General features: G+C 40.4%; 1 pseudogene; it reads left to right on the forward strand.

Moving 5' to 3' along the window:
- Positions 1-3,700: 3,700 nt before the first annotated feature.
- Positions 3,701-11,522, forward strand: LOC132675804 (glutamate dehydrogenase 1, mitochondrial-like; annotated as a pseudogene).
- The last annotated feature ends 9,584 nt before the right edge of the window (positions 11,523-21,106 follow it).

Here is a 21,106-nt window from a genome sequence, read left to right on the forward strand (position 1 = left end):
CAAGAGTTAAACACAGTAGGCCCACAATAGACTCCATTGTCAAGATTTTCATCAATAAAGTACTGGAGTAGGCTGCCCTCAAAGGCACTGCTTGAGTGACAGGTCATTTTCTCAACCTTTTTAAGTTCCCTACTCCCTAGTTTCATCTGACACCTAATATCATATGGAGAAGAAGACTGTCTCAGATGTTCACCTGTGGCATATACAGTGCTAGCCACACTCTCTATATGGTCCGATCTATGACTTACTGGGAATTCCTCTTAAGACAGAGTCTGAGTGATGGGTGATGAAGAAATGTGGGCATATCTGCATATGTCTAAGTATAGTAACTGTGTATTTTCTTGAGTAGTCCCCTTTCAAATACTTTATCCCATATTTATCCCCCATAGCAGCAAAATACACAAAACTTTCCAACATTTTGGCAATAAGATTACATCTTTGTGAAAGAACACATACACTGACAAAACCTCGGTCATCATTCAAAACTCAATTTGGTTCAGAAATTAAGGCAGGGAGCTTCCTTTCTCTTCAGTGCCACATGGGCAGCAATGTAGGATAGCAAAGAATGAACACTGCATAGAAAGATGGTATGCAACCAGTGGATCTCCTCCCTTACTTCATGTTAGATATCTTGGGATAGGATCATGAAGGCAGTGCCACCTGCTTAGTGAACCAAATCTCTTTTATTTCCATTCATGTGACAATGACATCTAGGGCACAGCTTAGGTTGCCTGAAAAAAAGAGAAGTTACTCGGCAGACATCACCTCTGACCCAGAAGAGAAACTGACCCTCATGGACAAAGATACCATGATCTTCGGCCGCACCTGGTAACTTGGAAATTGAATGAGACCCAAGCACATCACAACTGCCAAGCAAAGAAACCAGCAAACAAACAACCAGTAAAATAAATGTGATATAAAAGGCACTCACTTTATCAGTTCTTACTGGGTAGTGGAATATAGTGATCAGATGTCCAAGTTTGGTTCATAGAACAGCACTGTAGATTAGAAGAAAATATGAATTATAAGGTCACAAACCCACTTCGACTTTGAGTTATTCTTTTTTATGGACCTCAGTTTCCTCCCCTGTAAATAATGCAGCATAACTGGAAACTACTGAAGGCTCCTTTCATTTTTAATATCCTATGATCTAGATGGTCTCACAGTCTACAATTCCAACATAGCTATTCTCCAGACTTGAAAAGCCATCTCATCCAAAAATATTTCCTACAAGGAAGGAATATTTAGGATTTTATCAAAGATGGTGGCCTTTGAACACACAAATGCACATATTACATGACAGAAAATGTAGAGTTTTTTTAACTCTTTCCTTCCTAAACAAAATCTAAACAAATGAACATAACGTACTAAAAATTATACAACATAGCACTAACCCAGGACTTAAAATTTGTCATAACATCAGTAAAATAATAAGCAGAACACATTATAGCAACAAAACAAGTATTAAAAAAAACATCAGGGCACCTGGGTGGCTCAGTCAGCTAAGCACCTGACTTCCCCTCTAGAAAATAGAGATTCCTCAAAAAATTAAAAATAGGGGTGCCTGGGTGGTTCAGTCAAACACCTGACTCTTGATTTCAGTTCAGGTCATGATCTCATGGTTCATGAGTTTGAGCCCTGAATCAGGCTCTGCACTGACAGTGTGGAGCCTGTCTGAGATTCCCTCTCTCCCTCTCTCTCTCTCTCTCTCTCTCTGCCCTTTCCCTGGTCATGCTCTCTCTCAAAATAAATAAACGTTTTTAAAAATTAAAAATCAAACTACCCTACAACCCAGCAATTGCACCACTAGATATTTATCCAAAGGATACAAAAATGCCAATTCAAAGGGGCACATGCACCCCAATGTTTATAGCAGCATTATCAACAATAACCAAATTATGGAAAGAGCCCAAATGTCCATCGACTGATGAATGGATAAAGATGTGGTGTATGTATGTATGTATATATACATACATACATACACACACACACACACACATATACATACAATGGAATACTACTTGGTGATGAAAAATAATGAAATCTTGCCATTTGCAACAACGTGGATAGAACCAGAGTATATTATGCCAAGCAAAGTCAGAGAAAGACACATATGATTTCACTCCTATGTGGAATTTGAGAAACACAACAGACGAACACAGGGGAAGAGAAGGAAAAATAAGATAGAAAGAGGAAGCAAACCATAAGAGACTTAAATACAGAGAACAAATTGAGGGTTGTTGGAGGGGAGGTGGGTAGGGGGATGGGTTAAATGGGTGATGGGCATTAAGGCAGGCACTTGTTGAGATGCGAACTTGGGTGTCATATAGAAGAGATAAATCACTGAGTTCTGCTCCTAAACCCAAGACTACACAGTACGTTAACTAACCTGAATTTAAAAAATAAATAAATAAACAGCAAAACGGGCACATTATGGTGATACAGAGGTGTTAATTACAGGAAGTAGCTACCCTCCTTAGGGCTAGGGGAAAAAGATGAAGTTGGATTGCCAGCCACTACAAGCCTGCAAGAGATTCTCTGCGAGCTGGGACTCACTTCCCTGAAGAGGCGTGCTGCCTGTCCGTGCTGCTGTCTCAGGAGTTCAGAGGAGGGAGCCTGTGGAGCTGAGAAGGGGAACTTTCTTGCTGAGAGGCCATAAGGAGACCAGTTCTGGGAGTGCCAAGAAAAAGCTGGAAAGTGGAAGCCCAGCTACTGCTGGGCTGCTAACAGAAACAGCAGTCTCCCGTTAGTGCCGGAATTTAAGAGAAGTCTTGTTGTCAAATAAGCTTTCCAGAACCCACACTGCACACAATGGTGGGTCTGAAGATGAGAGTTGCCTAATAACTACTATGAACCTCCAGCAGGATAAACGCAAAAGAAACCACACCTCAGCACTGCATAATAAACTACTGAAAACCCAAGACAAAGAAAATTCTCAAAACAGACGGAGACCAAGGACAAATACCTTTAAACAGCACCACCTTTAGACCCAGGCAACTGTGGCCCGGGGCCTGGACTTAAGGGTTCCTGTTTGGCTTCCTTCCCACCTGTCACCCTCCACAGGGTGAGGGTCCTGCAGAGTCCCGCAGCCAGCACACTGTGGAACTCAGGCTCCAAACAGAACTCTGGGCCCTCAGAATCCCCTGCCCGCACAGCCTCAGGTCCATCTCCAGCGCTCGCAGCCCTCTTTGCACCGCAGGGCGCGCCCCAGGCCTGAGCGCCCAGAGCTCTACGGTGCGGGCTGAATTCCTTAAGCATGCAGACCCCCCACCTCCATTCAGGGACGACCCAAGGGTGGGGAAAGAAAGGCACCTGGGTTAACGGCCTCCATTTTTTGGTCAGGGCGGGCCTGCCTCTCAAAGGACCATCAGGTGCAGCCGACTCCTCCCACTCAGGCGGTGGGCGGTGCGAGGGAAGGAGACTGCTGGGAAGGCGGGAAGTTTAAAAGGCCACTCCCCCCAACCCCGCCCCCCGGCCTCCAAGAGCTTGTGTCGCCCTACCAAGAAACGCGGCAGCTGCGCGGGCCTGCACAGCCACCCGGCCACGTGACAGCATGGAGGCAGCGGGCTGTGAGGACAGCTTCTACCTCTTCAAGGTGGTGAAAAGCCTCTACGACCGACCGTGAGGCCGGCATCCCGGAGGACGGGCTGGCGGCACACATCCAGAACCAGAGGAGTGAGAAGAAGCTGCACCCCGGGTGCGTGGCATCCTGCGAATCATGAAGCCCTGCAACCATGTGCTCAGCCTGCTGGTCCCCATCCCGAAAGACAACGGCTCCCCAGAGGTCATCTGGGGCTATGGGGCCAGCACAGCCGGCACTGCACGCTCCCGTTACAACCAAGATGTGAATCTAGGGAAGATAAGTTTTGGCTTCCCTTATGACGTCTAAATGTGCTGTGGTTGATGTGCCATTTGGAGATGCTAACGCTGGTGTTAAGATTAATCCCCAAAACTACACCAGTAAGGAAGTGGGGAAAGATCACAAGGGGGTTCACCGTGGAACTAACAAAACAGGGCTTTCTTTATTCGTCCTGGAATTGATGTGCTTTCTTCAGAAATAGGCAATGTGAGTGAGAGATGTCCTAGATTGATGACACCTATGCCAGCATCACAGGGCTTGCATAGCGCATGCAAATTAACGCACATGCCTGCTATCCTGGTAAATCCATCAGTTGGGGTCTCATCCGCCGACATCTCCGCTACTGGCCAGTGTTTTACATGGGATTGAAAACTTCCTCAGTGAAGCTTCTTTCATGAGCATTTTTGGAATGACACCAGGGTTTGGAAAGAAAACATTTCTTATTTAGGGCTTTGGCAATTTTGCACTCTATAGTTACATTATTTTGCTAAATGTGTCGGTGTTGGTGAATCTAATGGGAGAATATGGAATTCAGATGGCATTGACCAAAAGGAACTAGAAGACTTTGAAATTGCAACATGAATCGGAGCACCTGGGTGGCTCAGTCAGTTAAGCGTAGGACTCTTGGTTTCTGCTCAGGACATGATCTCACGGTTTGTGAGTTCAAGCCTCACATCAGGCTCTGTGCTGGCAGTGCTGGCAGTGTGGAGCCTGCTTGGGATTCTCTCTCCCTCTCTCTCAAAATAAATAAATAAACTTAATTTTTAAAAAAAAATAAAGTTGCAATGTGAATCAATTCTGGGTTTCTCCAAGGCAAAGCCCTAGGAAGGAAGTATCTTGCCAGCAAACTGGCATACTTATTCCTACTGCCAATGAAAAGCAGGTAACCAAGTCCAGTGCACCCAGAATGAAAGCCAAGATCATTGCTGATGCTTCCAATGAAACAACAACTCCAGAAGCTTATAAGATTTTTCTGAAGAGGAACATTACGGTCATTCCTGATTTATACTTGAATGTTGAAGGAGTGACAGTATCTTACTTTGAGTGACTAAAGAATATAAATCAGGGGCGCCTGGGTGGCGCAGTCAGTTAAGCGTCCGACTTCAGCCAGGTCACGATCTCGCGGTCCGTGAGTTCGAGCCCCGCGTCGGGCTCTGGGCTGATGGCTCAGAGCCTGGAGCCTGTTTCCGATTCTGTGTCTCCCTCTTTCTGCCCCTCCCCCGTTCATGCTCTGTCTGTCTCTCTCTGTTCCAAAAATAAATAAAAAACGTTGGAAAAAAAAAATTAAAAAAAAAAAAAAAAAGAATATAAATCAGGGGGCACCTGGATGGCTCAGTTCGTTCACCCATCTGACTCTTGATTTCAGCTCAGGTCGTGATCCCAGGCTTGTGAAACCGAGTCCCTCACCAGGCTCCATGCTGAATACGGAGTAAGCTTGTGCGTGTGTGTGTGTGTGTGTGTGTGTGTGTAGTCAGCTATGGCTCTTTGACCTTAAATATGAAAGAGATTCTAGCTACTGCTTTCTCATGTCTATTCAAGATAGTTTAGAAAGAAAATGTAGAAAGCACCATCAAACTTTTCCTATTATATCCACAGCAGGGTTCCAAAACAGAGTATCTGAGAAAAGACATTGTACATTCTGGTTTACCTTACACTGGGGAGTTTTCTGCCAGGCAAATCATGTACGCAGCTGCAAAGTATAACCTGGGATTGAACCTGAAAACAGCTGCCTATCTCAGCACCATTGAGAAAGTCCTGAGGGTGTAACTGGTTTGACCTTCAAATAAATGGAACATAGCTGACTACTTCACTACCCTCTTTAACTGTAACTTCTGCAAAACTATCACATGTTTACATATAACCACAAAAAGATTTTTCTCTTAAGGACATCATTCTTAATAAGTCAGTCTAAATCACAAGAAGCTAAGTGATGATAGAAGATACATGTAAATTGTGTGGAAGGGAAATACGGAGAAGTGAGCAAATTGCTTCATGAGATGGAAGAATGGAAAAGAGCAATATTCTAAAATAAATCTATTCTTTTAAAAATGTTATTTTAGGGGCGCCTGGGTGGCTCAGTCGGTTGAGCATCCAGCTTCGGCTCAGGTCATGATCTCGCGGTCTGTGAGTTTGAGCCCCACGTCGGGCTCTGTACTGACAGCTCAGACCCTGGAGCCTGCTTCGGATTCTGTGTCTCCCTCTCTCTCTGCCCCTCCCCCGTTCATGCTCTGTCTCTCTCTGTCTCAAAAATAAAATAAATGTTAAAAAAATGTAATTTTAAACAGAGATGTGTAATTAAGTTAATGCATTACATATTATAAGTAGGAAAAAAAGATAAGTCAGTCCAAATCAGCCCTTTAAAAAGGAAGAAATTAAGGGTGAGAGATCACAGACACATTGATGAGTGTGAAAGTAGAAATTGCCTGTGCCAGAGGGCCACTTGGGATAATTTGCCTTTAAATCAAAAGCCTTTTCATCTAGCTATATGCTCCCAGCTCACAGTTTGTTCCCAACATGTTAATTACCTTTTGTTTCAGCTGAGCAATCAGTTGTTTGCCTAATTTTACTCTGGCCAAGTCTGAGATGGAACATGCTATAATTTTGATGCATTTAAAAAGTGGGCGTGTGGCATTTTCAGAAGGTAGTATTGTCCTAAAATTAGTTATTATTATTTCACATCAGCAAAATAGCTCGATTTTATAGGTTACAAACAAAAATAAAAGCTGTTTCTTCTATGCATTTTATTCTCTTAGGAAGACATAAGTACATGCTGCTGTAATAAAATTGCCTTTAATCATTTAACAAGCCTAACTTTGACTCAAACAGTAAGTGCTTACAAACATAAATTTAAAAATCTAGTATTTTATGATATAAAACAGCATTACTTATAGCTCATCAGTTGTGTATTGTCCAGCAAAAATAAAAAGCCAGATGGAGAATTATTATCTTCAAAACTACAGATGATGGAGGCTATTTTTATTGTGGCTATCTGAATTTGCTAAATATAATTATGACATATAGTCCAAATAATGCAGTGACCTGCTTACCATGTTAATTTTTCATTTCTTTAGGGATCCATCGTTGAGTAATTGAACAATAATTCAAGTGGAGTAACCCAGAAAAAATCTACTCGGTCTCCCTGTCTAGAATCTGGCTAACAATTTAAGCATTACTTGATTTTGTTCTCTTTTCTTTTAGGGGGCTTCATATGCACACAAGCTTAATTAACAAAGTAGGACTTAAAACATTGGATTGAGTGTTTTGTTTGGGACTTTTTTGGCCAGGACCTTTTGAACAGTGGTATACCAATGAAATACTAGACATTATGTATGTAATGAATGAGGCCTTTTTTTAAAACAATAAAACTCTCAGAAATTTCTAATTATTTTGTAACTTCATCACTTAACCTGGTAATAAAAACAGTTATTAAAAGTCTGCCTTTTAAAAATAATTGAAAGGGAAATATTTTCAGACAAATGACAGCTAAAGACAGCACCAGTATACATTTACAACAGAAATACTGAACGGATTTCCTTTTATAGAGGCAATATGTTCCTAAATGGAAACATTGAAATAGAGGAGTGGATTAAGACCTACTGAAAGTTTGAACATGTGAGTAAGTTTGCATGACTATTGAACTGTATAGCAACAATAATGTCTTGAGGATTATACACATACATACATATATGTACATGTACACACACACATATAATCAAAATACATTTCAATAACAGCACAAAAAGTTGGAGAGGGGTAAAACATGTTAAAACTGTGCAATGATCCTTATATTGTCCAGGAAGTGGTAAAAGTACTAATTTATAGGATACATTTGGTAACATCCAGGGTAACAACTAAAACAAGACCAGAAGATTGCCTCCTAATAGAAAGGAAATAATGGAGTGATAAAATAAAAGGGGGGGTGGGTAATCCAAAAGAAGGCAAGAAAGGAGAGAAAAAGGAATATAGAGCAGGTGTGACAGTGGTGAGGTAGGAAGTTAAATTCAATTACATGAGTAATTATGATAAATGTAAATGGACTAAATTCTCTGACTAAAAGAGAGGTAGCAACTAAATGCTACCTAAAAGAGTTGCACATTAAATATCAGGTACAGAAAGTTGAGAATAAAAGGGTGGAAGATGCTGCATCTTATAAATGATTAAAAAAAAAAAAAAGCTTATAAGGCGGCAATAGGAACCTCGTCAAAACCTCTCCTTTATCCATTCCCAGAGAGAGATGTGAGAGTTGGGGAGGTAAATCATCATAAGATTATTATAGGGTGGCACTTATAATCGATTCTACTTTGGATGCGTGAGGCAAGATCAATATTCAACCAAGACATGCCTTAGGAATAAATACAGTCTAATTCAAAAGAATAGATTATTTTGAGAAGCTACGTCCCCTTTACCTCAAACATGCAAATGTAGTCCAGGGCCTGGGACGTTGGAGGTGATAACAACAACAACAACAACAACAACAACAACAACAACAAAAAACTTTCCAATGTGCAGAAATCTCTTTAAAAGGGTTCTACATTTACCACTCTTCATTTTCTTGTGAGGCATACATTCACCCAATTGAGCTAGGAATCTCTTTATGATCTTACCATGTCTTTAACAAAAATATTTAAATTTCCCATTCTAGTTGTTCAATTAAGTCACTACTCCATAGGTGTTAAGTGTTCTTTTGACCCATTTTTGTATAAGAGTCATATTCAAATGTGTTCCTTGATCCAATGAGGTGTAGGTTATGGCTCCAAATTGACATAAAATGTCTATTTCCATGACCTTAATGGTGTTTTAGCTGCTATTTCTGTTAAAGAGTAAGAAATAGTTATTTTTGTTAAAAATCCTTTTGAATTCTTCAGAAATATTAGCAGTGACCTTGTGTCATTCACCTGTCAGCTTTGAGTCAGTCTTGTTATTGGGGATTTTCCCAAGGCCAATTTCAGATAGTTTATCTGTTGTTAACATTTAGTAAATTATATTTGTAACTTCCACATTAGTGACTCTGCTGGATGACAGTGGAATATGTTCTTGTAAACTCATTGTTGTATGACTTGGACATGACCATGCCTCATTTCATGTATCCAAGTGACTACCTGCAGGCAGCGGACAAAGGCTTCATCTTGGCATTCCAATTCTCCTCTGAAAGAAAAATTGGGTTCTTTTGGTGAGCATCAATATGATCTACTTTAATTTTCTTTCTGAAATTCCACAGGCCTTCCACAGTTGTGTTCTTTACAGATGGTACTCTTTATTGTTCATCCATTAAACATTTATTAGCTATACCCTTGGACCATTGGCTATGGACGAAGAGCTTGTGATACCCACAATTTTTATATAGCATTTTATGTCAGGACTGTGATCTAGAGCAATATTCAGTTCTTTTTATATTGCTCTATGCACTGCTTTCAGTTTATCCCATTGTACAGAATTACCTTTACCTTTTTCTTTCTTTTTTAAATTTATTTTAATTCTAGAATAGTTAATATACACTGTTACATTAGTTTCAGGAGTGCAATATAGTGATTCAACAATTCTATACACTATTCAGTGCTCATCATGATAAGTGTACTCTTTAATTTCCATCATCTATTTCACCCACCTCCCACGAACCTTCCTTTTGGTAACCACCTGTTTGTTCTCTATAGTTAAAAGCCTGTTTCTAGCTTTGTCTCTCTCTTTTTTCCTTTGCTCATTTGTTTTGTTTCTTAAATTCCACATATGAGTGAAATCATATGGTATTTGTTTCCCTGACTTATTTCACTTAGCATTATACTCTCTAGCTCATATCCATGTTGCTGCAAATGGAAAGATTCCATTCTTTTTAATGGCTGAATAATATTCCATTATATATATGTGTGTGTGTGTGTGTGTAACCACATCTTCTTTATCCATTCATCTATCGATGGATACTTGGGCTGCTTCATGGTTTGGTTATGGTAAATAATGTTGCAGTAAACATAGGGGTTCATGTATCCCTTTGAATTAGTGTTTTTGTATTTTGGGGGTAAATACCCAGTAGTGTGATTACTGGATCATAGGGAATGCCTACTTTCACCATTTATATTCAACATAGCATGGGAAGTCCTAGCCACAGAAATGAGACAACAAAAAGAAATAAAAGGCATCCAAATTGGTAAAGAAGAAGTAAAACTTTCACTATTTGCAGATGATATGATACTATATGCAGAAAACCCCAAAAACTCCACCAAAAAAAAACTACTAGAACTGGTAAATGAATTCAGTAAAGTCGCAGGATACAAAATCAATGTACAGAAATCTGTTGCATTTCTATACAATAATAATGAAGCAGCAGAAAGAGAAATTAAAACAAACTCATTTGCAAGTGCACCAAAAATAACAAAATACCTAGGAATAGAATTAACCAAAGAGGTCCTTTGACCTGTATTCTGAAAACTGTAAAACACTGATGAAAGAAAGTGAAGACAACACAAAGAAATGGAAAGACATTCTATGCTCATGTACTGAGCGAACAAATATTGTTAAAACGTACCTTTGCCTTTTTCAACTAGGGAAATAGCTGGGCTAATAGCAATTTAGCAGCTGGGCAAAGAGCAGCAGACTCCCATAAGAAGTCTTTTTCAGTATAGGAGCTCCCACTGGTGGAGCAAGCAGCCTATTACATGTCAGTGGCAAGAGTCATACAATTCAGACCACTCACAAACAGGAGACGATGTTCTATCATTGATCCTAGAGGTAGAGAAAGGCTACCTGCTCGTGAATATGATGCACTTACTCCATTTCAACATATTTGTAAGTATAACGTTTACATTTTCCAAGGAACTGTGTTGTACATCCCTTTCTTTATTTGAATGTCTTTCTCACATCACTCACATCAAAATATATATCTTGGTAAGTTTGTCCTTCAGCCATATGACCTGTTGCCACCAGAGCTTAAGAGCACACTAGTACTTATATTTCAAATGGTTTATACTAAGTTACAGCATAATCTTCTAATTCAAAATACCAGTACCTGCCATTTAGCGTCGGAATTAGACTTCTAATAACTGCAGTCTCTGAGTTTTACTGGTATACACATATAAAACCCTTGGTCTGTTAGGATTAGATAGTCCCAGAGGTGCCCTTTACATATCCTCAAAGACTTCCTTTGTTCCAGCTCGTTTGAATTTAGTCTTTTTTTTTTTCCCCTAGTCACTCTATATTACAGAGGACAGGATACTCAAATTCAGTATACGTGTCCACCAGAATATATATAGCTCCACAAGACTTCGTATCTTTTTCTCATTAGTGGGACCCAGAAGGGACAGTAATTTGTTCTTTACTATTTGTGAAATGTCCCTAAAGGCCTCAACCTGGGATATTCCTGGATATTTGCCTGATTGGCCTTGACCCTAAATCAGCCATCCTTGACTACTTCTGCACATTATAATTTACAAATGCCCTTGGCTTCCTCTTCCAAAGAGGAAATCATCATATTATCAATGTAATGAATCAACTTATTTTGAAACTGATCGTATTTAAATCTCATCCTATCAGGTTGTGATAGTATGCTGCAGCATTCAGTTACCCTTACAGGAGGACAGTAATTGCATAATGGAGTCCATTTCACATGAAGATAAACTGTATACTTGACTGGCTTTCCAAAATGAGATACGAAAGCCTAGTCACCTTTAGCTAACCAGTCACCTTTAACCTGCTGAATGCTTGAAATGTTGTCCTCATGTCTGGCATAGCAAAGGCTATCGATGGAAGTGCTTTTAAAATGTGGTAGTCAGCAGTCAGCTGTGAAGTGTTTTTTATAAGCCATATAGGAATACTATAGAAAGAATTAGAAGAGACACCCTTCTACAGTTTTCTTAGTAAGGGCTGAGGTTCACTATCCTCTAGTACTCAAGTACTGCTTAATAATTACTATAGAAGAGAGTACAGGCAATGCTTATGTCCCATTTAGCATGTAATTAAAACCAGGCAAAGGGTGAATTTGCCCAGCATTTGGCTACAAGCTGGTAATGGCAATGCCCTCTATTCATGCATTAACTGTCTTCTGTATATACATTTGTGACAATGTGATACCATCACTGAGAATCTCTCACTTTCTCGATTATCTACACTTTTACTCAATCTTGGCACCTTCTGCCACAGAATCAGCATACTACCCCAAGGTTTACTTTTATCCCCTTAATGTTGCTTTCTGATTTCCCTAAAAGTATAATAGACATCATGTACCAGAATCACTAGGGAAAATTATATGTTTTCAGTATTTGAAAGCATAGAGGTTATGATGGTCCTACAATGGGGGTGATCATGGACAAATCTAAAAGATAAGATCCAAAGGTTAGAAATGAAGTTCTCCATGCCTATATCCAGACCTGCCAGGAACAGTTTTCTTCAACAACCATACAATTTAAAAAATATATATACTTTTGCTTAGTAAAGAATCCTGGGTGAAGGCACCATATCAATTATCACAGCCTGATTTAACTTATCTTACTCCCTCCCTGGTCCAACCATCAGAGTCTACTTCCACGTATATTCCCCAGTTTTCCCCAATATAAATTAGCAAAATCTTACTTCGACTATAAGCCCTCTTCTTTCATTTTGCACTTTGTAATTTTCCCACTCCCCAAACTGAGACCATTCTGGGATTTGAGTGCATTAATACATTTAGAAGCAATAAGGGGTTTTGAAGTTGAGTCACAAGGAGAATTGATACCTTCTTGCAAGCTGTAGCGGTTAATGGTTTTAGTGAAATTACAGAATCCTCTCTGGTTAGTTGAAGCAGAAATGAAATCTATTAGCATTCAGTAGCTGGTACTTAACTGCAAAAATCAGGTTAAGGTGATTAAGCTTCCAAAACAATTTCCAGGACTAATCAGCAATTCTATCCTCACCAGAAAGCAGTCATCAACACTGCCATCCCCAGAATTTTGCCTCTCCTGCCACGACCTGTTTAGTTTTCTCTTGCTGTAAAAAAATATTACCGCAGGGACACCTGTGTGGCTCAGTCGGTTGAATGTCGAACTCGGTTTTGGCTCAGGTCATGATCTCACAGTTCATGGGTTCGAGCCCCGTGTCAGGCTCTATGCTGACAGTGCGGAGTGTGCTTGGGATTCTTTCTCTTTCCCTCTCTCTCTGCCCCTCCCCTACTCTCTATCTCTCTCTCTCAAAATAAATACATAAACTTTTTAAAAAACATATTACCACAAACTCAGCTGCTTAACACAATACATTTATTGTATCATAATTATGCTATGGCAGTTTCTGTGGGTCAAGAGTTGCAACTGAGCTAGTCCTCCACTGCACTTGTAATGTTGGCCAGGCTGCCTTCTCACCTGGAGATTCTACTGGATGAAAGTCCTCTTCCAAGCTCAGTCAAATTTTGGGGGAGAACTCATTTCCTTGCAACTTCACAACTGAGGGCCTCGGCTTCTTACTCGTTGGTAGCTGCCCTCAGCTCTTGGAGGCCACCTGTATGTCCCTGCCACATGGCCCTCTATAGGCAGTCACAACATGACACTTTACTTCCTGAATGCCAGCAGGAGAGCATCTCTCTGCACAAAAGGGTCAAGTCCCTTTTTTAATGGCTGATTAAGTCAGGCCCTCCCAGTATAACCCTCCTTTTGACCAATTCAAAATCAAGTGACTTAGGATCTTAATTACCTCTGCAAAATCCCTTCACTTTGCTTTATAACATTACCTAATCAAGGAAGTGACATCCCTTACCTTCACCATATTCCAGAAGTCACACATTCTGTCCCCACTCAAGGGAAATGTGTGGATTTACCCTAAAAGTGCCCTGAGAGTAAGAGCTGTACATGACCATTCTCAAGAAACTCTGGGCTTCCAGGAGAACCGCTACAATCTTTGTGTGAACATTAAACAGGGGCTCCTGTGGGCAGTTATCTCTCCCACAAGTTCACCGTTGGCAAGTAGGGATTGGCCTAGATTTTAGACCACCACTCCAACCCAACCTTTATTCAATGCACAAACTGCGTACTGAACCAAAGGCACAGGCTAGGCCAATACCCTGCACGTAGTGGGTGAACATCTGATGGGTGAATGTCTTCTAGAATGTCAAATCACCCAGTCTCATCATCTCATTAAATAAAGTCTACCAAAGGGCACACAGTATAATCCTGCCCTGTCCTTTCTCTCTGAAAACACCTTCTATTTTAACTTTTTTTTCTAAGTTTTATTTATTTATTTTGAGAGAGACTGTGTGCACACGCAAGCAGGGGAGGGGCAGAGAGAGAGGGAGAGAGAGGGAATCGCAAGCAGGCTCCACGCTGCTAACACAGAGCCCGACATGGTGCCAGAACCCACAAATTGCAAGACCGTGACCTGAGCCAAAACTAAGAGCCCGACACTCCACTAAGCCACCCAGGCACCCCAGGACACCTCCTTGCTACTACCATCCTTTAGCCCAACTATCCTGCACTCTTCCCAGTGAATCCTTTGGTCATCAATTTCATTTTCTTCTTTTTTTATTGAGGGATAACTCACATAACGTTATATTAATTTCAGATGTACAACATAATGATTCAGTGTTTGTATATACTGCAAAATGATCATTATCGTAAGTCCGATTAACATCCGTCACCACACAAAATTTTTTTTCTCGTGATAAGAACTTTTAAGATCCATTCTCCTGGCTACTTTCAAATATGCAGTACAGTATTATTAACTGTAGTCACCAGGCTGTACGTTACATCCCTATGATTTGTTCACGTATTGTACCTTTTGACCCCCTTCACCCATTTTGCCCATCCCCCATCCCTAGCCTCAGGCAACCACCAATCTATTCTCTTTTTTGTTCATTTTGTTGCTGTTATTCTTGTTTCATTTGTCTTTTTGTGTACTTTTTTGGATTCCATATATAAGTGAGATGTTACAATATTTATCTTTTCATTTTTGACTTATTTCGTTTAGCATAATGCCCTCATTTCATCCATGTTGTCTCAATGGCAATATTTTATTCTTGCTTATGTCCTATATCTTTTAACATCCTTCATCAGATTTTTCTGGGTCAGTTCATAGTGGTTTGGAAAATGTGGCAAATATGAAAAGTGGTTTGCCTATTTGATCATCAGAGAACCAATATGCAGGATTTCTTTTGTGTGTTTTTTTCAAGTTTTTATTTAAATTCCAGTTAGTTAACGTACAGCGTAATATTAATTTCAGGTATAGAATTTAATGACTCATCACTTACATATAACACCCAGTGCTCATCACAACAAGTACCCTCCTTAATGCCCATCACCCATTTAGCCCATCCTCCCACCCACCTCCCCTCCAGCAACCCTCAGTTTGTTCTCTATAGTTAAAAGTCTATTGGGCGGCGCCTGGGTGACTCAGTCAGTTGAGCATACAGCTTTAGCTCAAGTCATGATCTTTAGCTCAAGTCATGACTCACGGTTCGTGGGTTCGAGCCCCACGTTCAGCTCTGTGCTGACAGCTTGGAGCCTGGAGCCTGCTTCAGATTCTGTATCTCCCTCTCTCTCTCTGCCCTTCCCTCACTTATACTCTGTCTCTCTCTCTTTCTCTCAAAAATGAATAAACATTAAAAAAATCTTTTCTTCTTAAAAAAAGTCTGTTGGATGGGGCGCCTGGGTGGCTCAGTTGGTTAAGCGTCAGACTTCGGCTCAGGTCACGATCTCGCAGTATGTGAGTTCGAGCCCCGCGTCGGGCTCTGTGCTGACTGCTCAGAGCCTGGAGCCTGTTTCAGATTCTGTGTCTCCCTCTCTCTCTGACCCTCCCCCGTTCATGCTCTGTCTCTCTCTGTCTCAAAAATAAATAAACGTTAAAAAAAAAAAAAAGTCTGTTGGGGTGCCTGGGTCGCTCAGGCAGTTAAGTGTCCAGCTATTGATTTCAACTCAGGTCATTATCTCATGGTTCGTGAGTTTCAGCCCTACATCAGGCTCCTCACTGGCAGTGCAGGGCCTGGGTGGGATTCTTTCTCTACCACTTTCTCTGCCCCTCCTCCCCATCTCTCTCTTTCTCAAAATAAACTTTATAAAAAAAGGATTTGTTTCCTGTTTTGCCTCTCTCTCTTTTTTCCCCCTAGGTTTGTCTGCCTTGTTTTTTAAATTTCACATATGAATGAAATTATATGATATTTGTCTTTTTCTGACTGACTTATTTCACTTAGCATAATACTCTCTAACTTCATCCACATAGTTGCAAATGGCAAGATTTCATTCTTTTTTGTGGCTGATGTTCCATTGTGTGTGTGTGTGTGTGTGTGTGTGTGTGTGTGTACCACATCTTTGTCCATTCATCAGGACAATGGACAAAGGGGATCTTTCCATAATTTGGCTATTTTTGATAATGCGTCTATAAACATCAGGGTGCATGTTTGAATCAGTATTTTTGTATCCTTTTGGGTAAATACCTAATAGCACAGTTGCTGGATCATAGTTCTATTTTTAACTTTTGGATGAACTCCATGTTTTCCAGAGTAGCTGCACCAGTTTGCATTCCCATCAACAGTGCAAAAGGATTCCCCTTTCTCCACATTCTTTCCAACACCTGTTGTTTCCTGTTAATTTTAGCCATTCTGACAGGTGTGAGGTGATATCTCACTGTAGTTTTGATTTGTATTTCCCTGGTAATGAGTGATGTTGAGCATCTTTTCATGTATCTCCTAGCCATCTGGATGTCTTCTTTGGAAAATGTCTATTCATATCTTCTGCCCATTTTTTAACTGGATTATTTGTTTGGATTTTGAGTTTGATAATTCTTCATAGATTTTGGATACTAACCCTTTATGTTATTTGCAAATATCTTCTCCCATTCCATAGGCTGCCTTTTAGCTTTGTTGATTGTTTCCTTCACTGTGCAGAAGCTTTTTATTTTGATGAACTCCCAATAGTTTATTTTTGCTTTTGTTTCCCTGCCTCAGAAGACATATCTAATAAGAAGCTGCTACGGCCAATGTCAAAGAGGTTACTGCCTGTGTTCTCTAGAATTTTTATGGTTTCAGGTCTCACATTTAGATCTTTAGGTCTTTAATCCATTATGAATTTGGTTTTGTGTATGGTGTAAGAAAGTGGTCCAGTTTCATTCTTTTGCATGTAGCTGTCCAGTTTTCCCAATACCATTTGTTGAGGAGATTGTCTTTTTTTTCAGTACACAGTTTTGACCCTAAAACATTTCAGATTGTTTGCACCTCCCCCAGTAAAAAATCCAGTCCATATTTTCTGTCACTTGGGCCCATCCACTCTTTTCAAAGTTCTTTATGAGCACTGACTTCTCAATATCATTGACCCATTTTACTTTTCATGCCATAGTCCATAGGTGCTTATGGAGCCAATGGGAACATCCAATTTCTCTTCAGATTCACTGACTCTTATTTCTGTTTCTTAGCTGATATCAGGTTGTTTTGTTGCCATGTTGTCCTATGGGCTCCAAGTATACAAGTGCACAGGGGAGTGTAGATGAGAGCTGCCCTGACCCCAGCCCCACTCCTTTTCTCATAGGAGGACACTACTGGCTGCCTAATAGCCAAGCCACCTGGAGGCCACAAGTATGATTTTTTTATTATAGTTTACTTTTTTATTTCTGTCGGTCTCATTTTGTTTCATAAAATGTCCTGTATCTCTTTCCATATTTGAAATTGATTTTTATAAAATAAGAATTATTGTTTATTTACATTCCTAAATAACTCATCAGTCCAGACCAGTGAAAGGAGGAATTTAAGGCCCAGTGACCTAGCTCCTGTCAGGATTTGGTTGCTGCAATTGCCCATTTACTACACTCACTAAACATGGAAGCAAAAGGTCCTCAGGGAACCCACCTAGCTTCCAGATATTCATCTTCATGCTCCCATTATGTAGAAGCATCTCTGGATACTCATGATAAAGAACCCTCATAAATTTAATAACTTCCTATATGTCATGAGAAGCCCAAAATGACCAGGCAGCAGTTGAATCATTAGGTTTGGTGGAAATGTCACACCATTAGCTGATGGGAGCATTCTCCCTAGCTTATCCCAAAGTCCTCCAATCTCTAATTCCCCAGAGTCTGAAGTGTCAGATATGGAAAGCACAAGTTTCCCAAACATGTCACTAGGAATGGTGATGAGAACATCTAATTCAACTTTATCCCTATGGTTACTGAGGCCCTGGTATTCTGGCTAATGTGGACAGAGCATCATATAATGGCCATTGCTTCATTGTATAGTCTGCTCCATGGAAGCTGTTCACTGAGGGTGTGATAATCAAGCTGGCATATCACCCATTTACACCATTTTTACATTCTGTCAGACCAGAAGCTTCCATGTGAGTGGTATAGTGTAGGAACAAGGGACCCCATGGTCATGTTGCCATTGTCTCAGCTCTTTGCCCTAAAGTGGGTCCTTTGATACAAGGTAACAATATGCAGGATCCCTAAGTTTATAAATTAGGTATTCTATCAGTCCTTAGATAGGAGGCACTGTGGGAAGGAAAGGTTAACTAATATCTAGAATAAGTGCTAATACAAGCGGGAAGAAATTAGAGGCTTCTCCAGACTAAAAAATGTCTGATGTAATTAACTTACTGCCAAGAGGCTGGTTAGTCTCTGAAGGATGGTTCTACATCAAGGCTTTGGTATTGCACTCTGCTTTTTACAACTTGGACACTAAGCTGCAACAACAGCTATGCCAATCTTGGTGAGAGGGAGTCTATGCCATTGGACCAAAGCATAACTCCATTCCTGTATTATAACTATACCTTTGGCCCATTGTACAAGTACTGAGGTGATCAAGGACAAAAGTTGGCATGCCCCCACTTGTTGACCCTTCCTGTCCTTCCTGGGCCTTCTTGGTTTATTAGAAACCAAGATCCACACATTTTATGAACACTTATACATTCATCCACTTTCCTTCTCCCAAGGCTTCTTTGTCCCACCTTCCAATATTCCTCTTTCTTGGCCACTGACCATTCAGCTAAGCTATTTTCCACTACCCAAGAGTTCATGTGTAACCCTATTTTGGATCAGTTCTGTCTCCATACAAAGTTGATGTCTAAAGTGCACCACCCAAAGTTCTGTCCATTGGGAGACTTTCTCCTCATTACCTCTTGGAGCCACCCCTGAGTAGAAATGTGGTATATATATATATCATCAGGCTTTTTCAGCTTGTACTAATTAATTTAGCAAACTCAATCACAAACTAAACCTGGGTTTTGTCTTTCTCCATCAATTGGTCATGGGGAAATTTCTATGAGGCCATAGGTGTGAACTACATTTAGGTGAAACATTGGTGCAATAACGGTGGGTGTCATGAGGCTACCTGCCCATGAGGACTTGATGGTGTTTTATGTCCCAGGTATCAGGGTTTAGCTCAGACCCTGTGCATAATATCCCTCAAAAGATCTAAGTATTTTTATTTTCTCAGTGTACAGTTAGTCTGATAAATTAACAGTTTGGAAAAAGAATTTGAGTAACAGTTTTGAAAATACTATATGTGACTGTAGGACTTTCCTCAAGGACACTTGGCTTCCCCTTAATGAGATGGACTCTGGGTCTTAAAACTAGTTCACATCTGGAAACTTGACATGTTGGAACCATGAGTTTTCATGGTGGCAGCTAACATCAGCATTCTGCTCACTATTCCTGATCATGTTTGGGGGCCATTATTAGTAAAGAAATAATGGCTCATTGGCTGCCTATCTCCCCACTACGCACATTGTGATCAGTTATGCATCAGTACAGATGTTTGCAGGCCAAAACACCTTGGTTGCCAATATGGCCTTGGTGCACATCACAGTAATTGTATTCACCTTACACTTGATTATTAAAGACAGTCATCTGGCCTCTGCTATTCCATAATCTTATTTCCTTTGGCAATAAGTACCCCAATCCCATGGCAGCATCTCCAACCACCAAACCTTGCCTACCTAGGACAGACTCCCCTGAGGTTCTGAGTGATTCCATTGCTCTTTTCAGTAATGAATTCCTTAGAACTTTAGCAAAGGGAGGGCCTCATGAAGAACACAGTCAGATGATGGATACTCCAGCCATAAATAGTAAAACTACTTAACATGCACAAGTCTTTTTTCTTTCCTTAGTAGGTGTGAGGCAGTTCTGGCAACTTCAGCTAATTTACTCTATTGTGTGGTTGCTTCCATTGCACCCTTTCAGGGACCTAAAATTTTAAATTATGTGATAATGCTACCATTTAAATAAGTCACCCTTCTCCCACAAATACCTTTAGATATATGTGTTCCACAAATTCCTGCTAGTATATATTAACTGTATCTTGCTGCCCTTTCAATGAATAAGCTATTTCTTCCTACAGAGATGCCAAATTTTCCTACAGTTCTGAGGTCTAACCTATGTTATTGGTCTAGAAGCAATGAGGGGAAGTTAGGGCAGATCCTGAAGAGGACACACATCATCTTGTGAAACATGTACTTCAGGCAAGGCTTCTTCATCCAAGCAGTGTGAGAGTGATGGACTTTAATAAAGAGGACTAGGAGAGACCATCACTTCTGAAAGCCTGAAGATTTAAGACAATATGTGTTCAGGGTTCTCTGTCCACCCAAATATTCACATTCCTGACTGCAGGGTTTAGTCCCTTCCTTATCAAGGCCTTTACTTTAGCACAGGAAACCTTCTAGAGCTGCATATTTAGATTTCTTAATGGCTCAGCTACCTTAAGATCAAATCTTGAACTTTGTTTTCGTACAGTCTCCCCTTCTGCAATGGGAAATAAGGGTTTTTTTCAATGCTTCCATATAATATTTTTGGATTTGCAGTGTACCCTAAGTTGATAGCTGACTGATTTGAAAATATCATTTTCTATTTCAGGCCTTCTAGCTCAAGTGACAAATGCTTGGTTCTCCACAATCTTTATAATTATCATTATCCACATATTTTTGAATTGCTGCAGCTACAGCCAATACGTTCACTTCCATATGTACATCATTCAAATCAAAAGAATCATAGTAATTGGATGTTAAAGGGGTTATCCCCATAGTACTTACCCCTAGGAAAAGTCCCTGCTGCCCCTTAACTGGCAAGGGATGTATTACCAAAATCCCACTGTTCTCTAGAACTTCATCTGGTACCATCTTCTTTTGCATTCTCCCAGAAGCATTTAATGAGACACGGATTTGGGTACTGGTAGAGTATTTGAGAGAGGATTCAAAGTAAGGAAATGGGAGGCATGAGACAAGAAAGAAAAACCAATAAAGGATGTGTTAACGATTTTATAATGGGAAACTAGAACTCAATCTCACTGGGGACCCGCAGAAAAACCGTGTGATACATAACTCGGGA

The sequence above is a fragment of the Panthera onca genome, chromosome B4, assembly GCF_046562875.1.
Source record: "Panthera onca isolate mPanOnc1 chromosome B4, mPanOnc1 haplotype 2, whole genome shotgun sequence".
NCBI lineage: Eukaryota > Metazoa > Chordata > Mammalia > Carnivora > Felidae > Panthera > Panthera onca.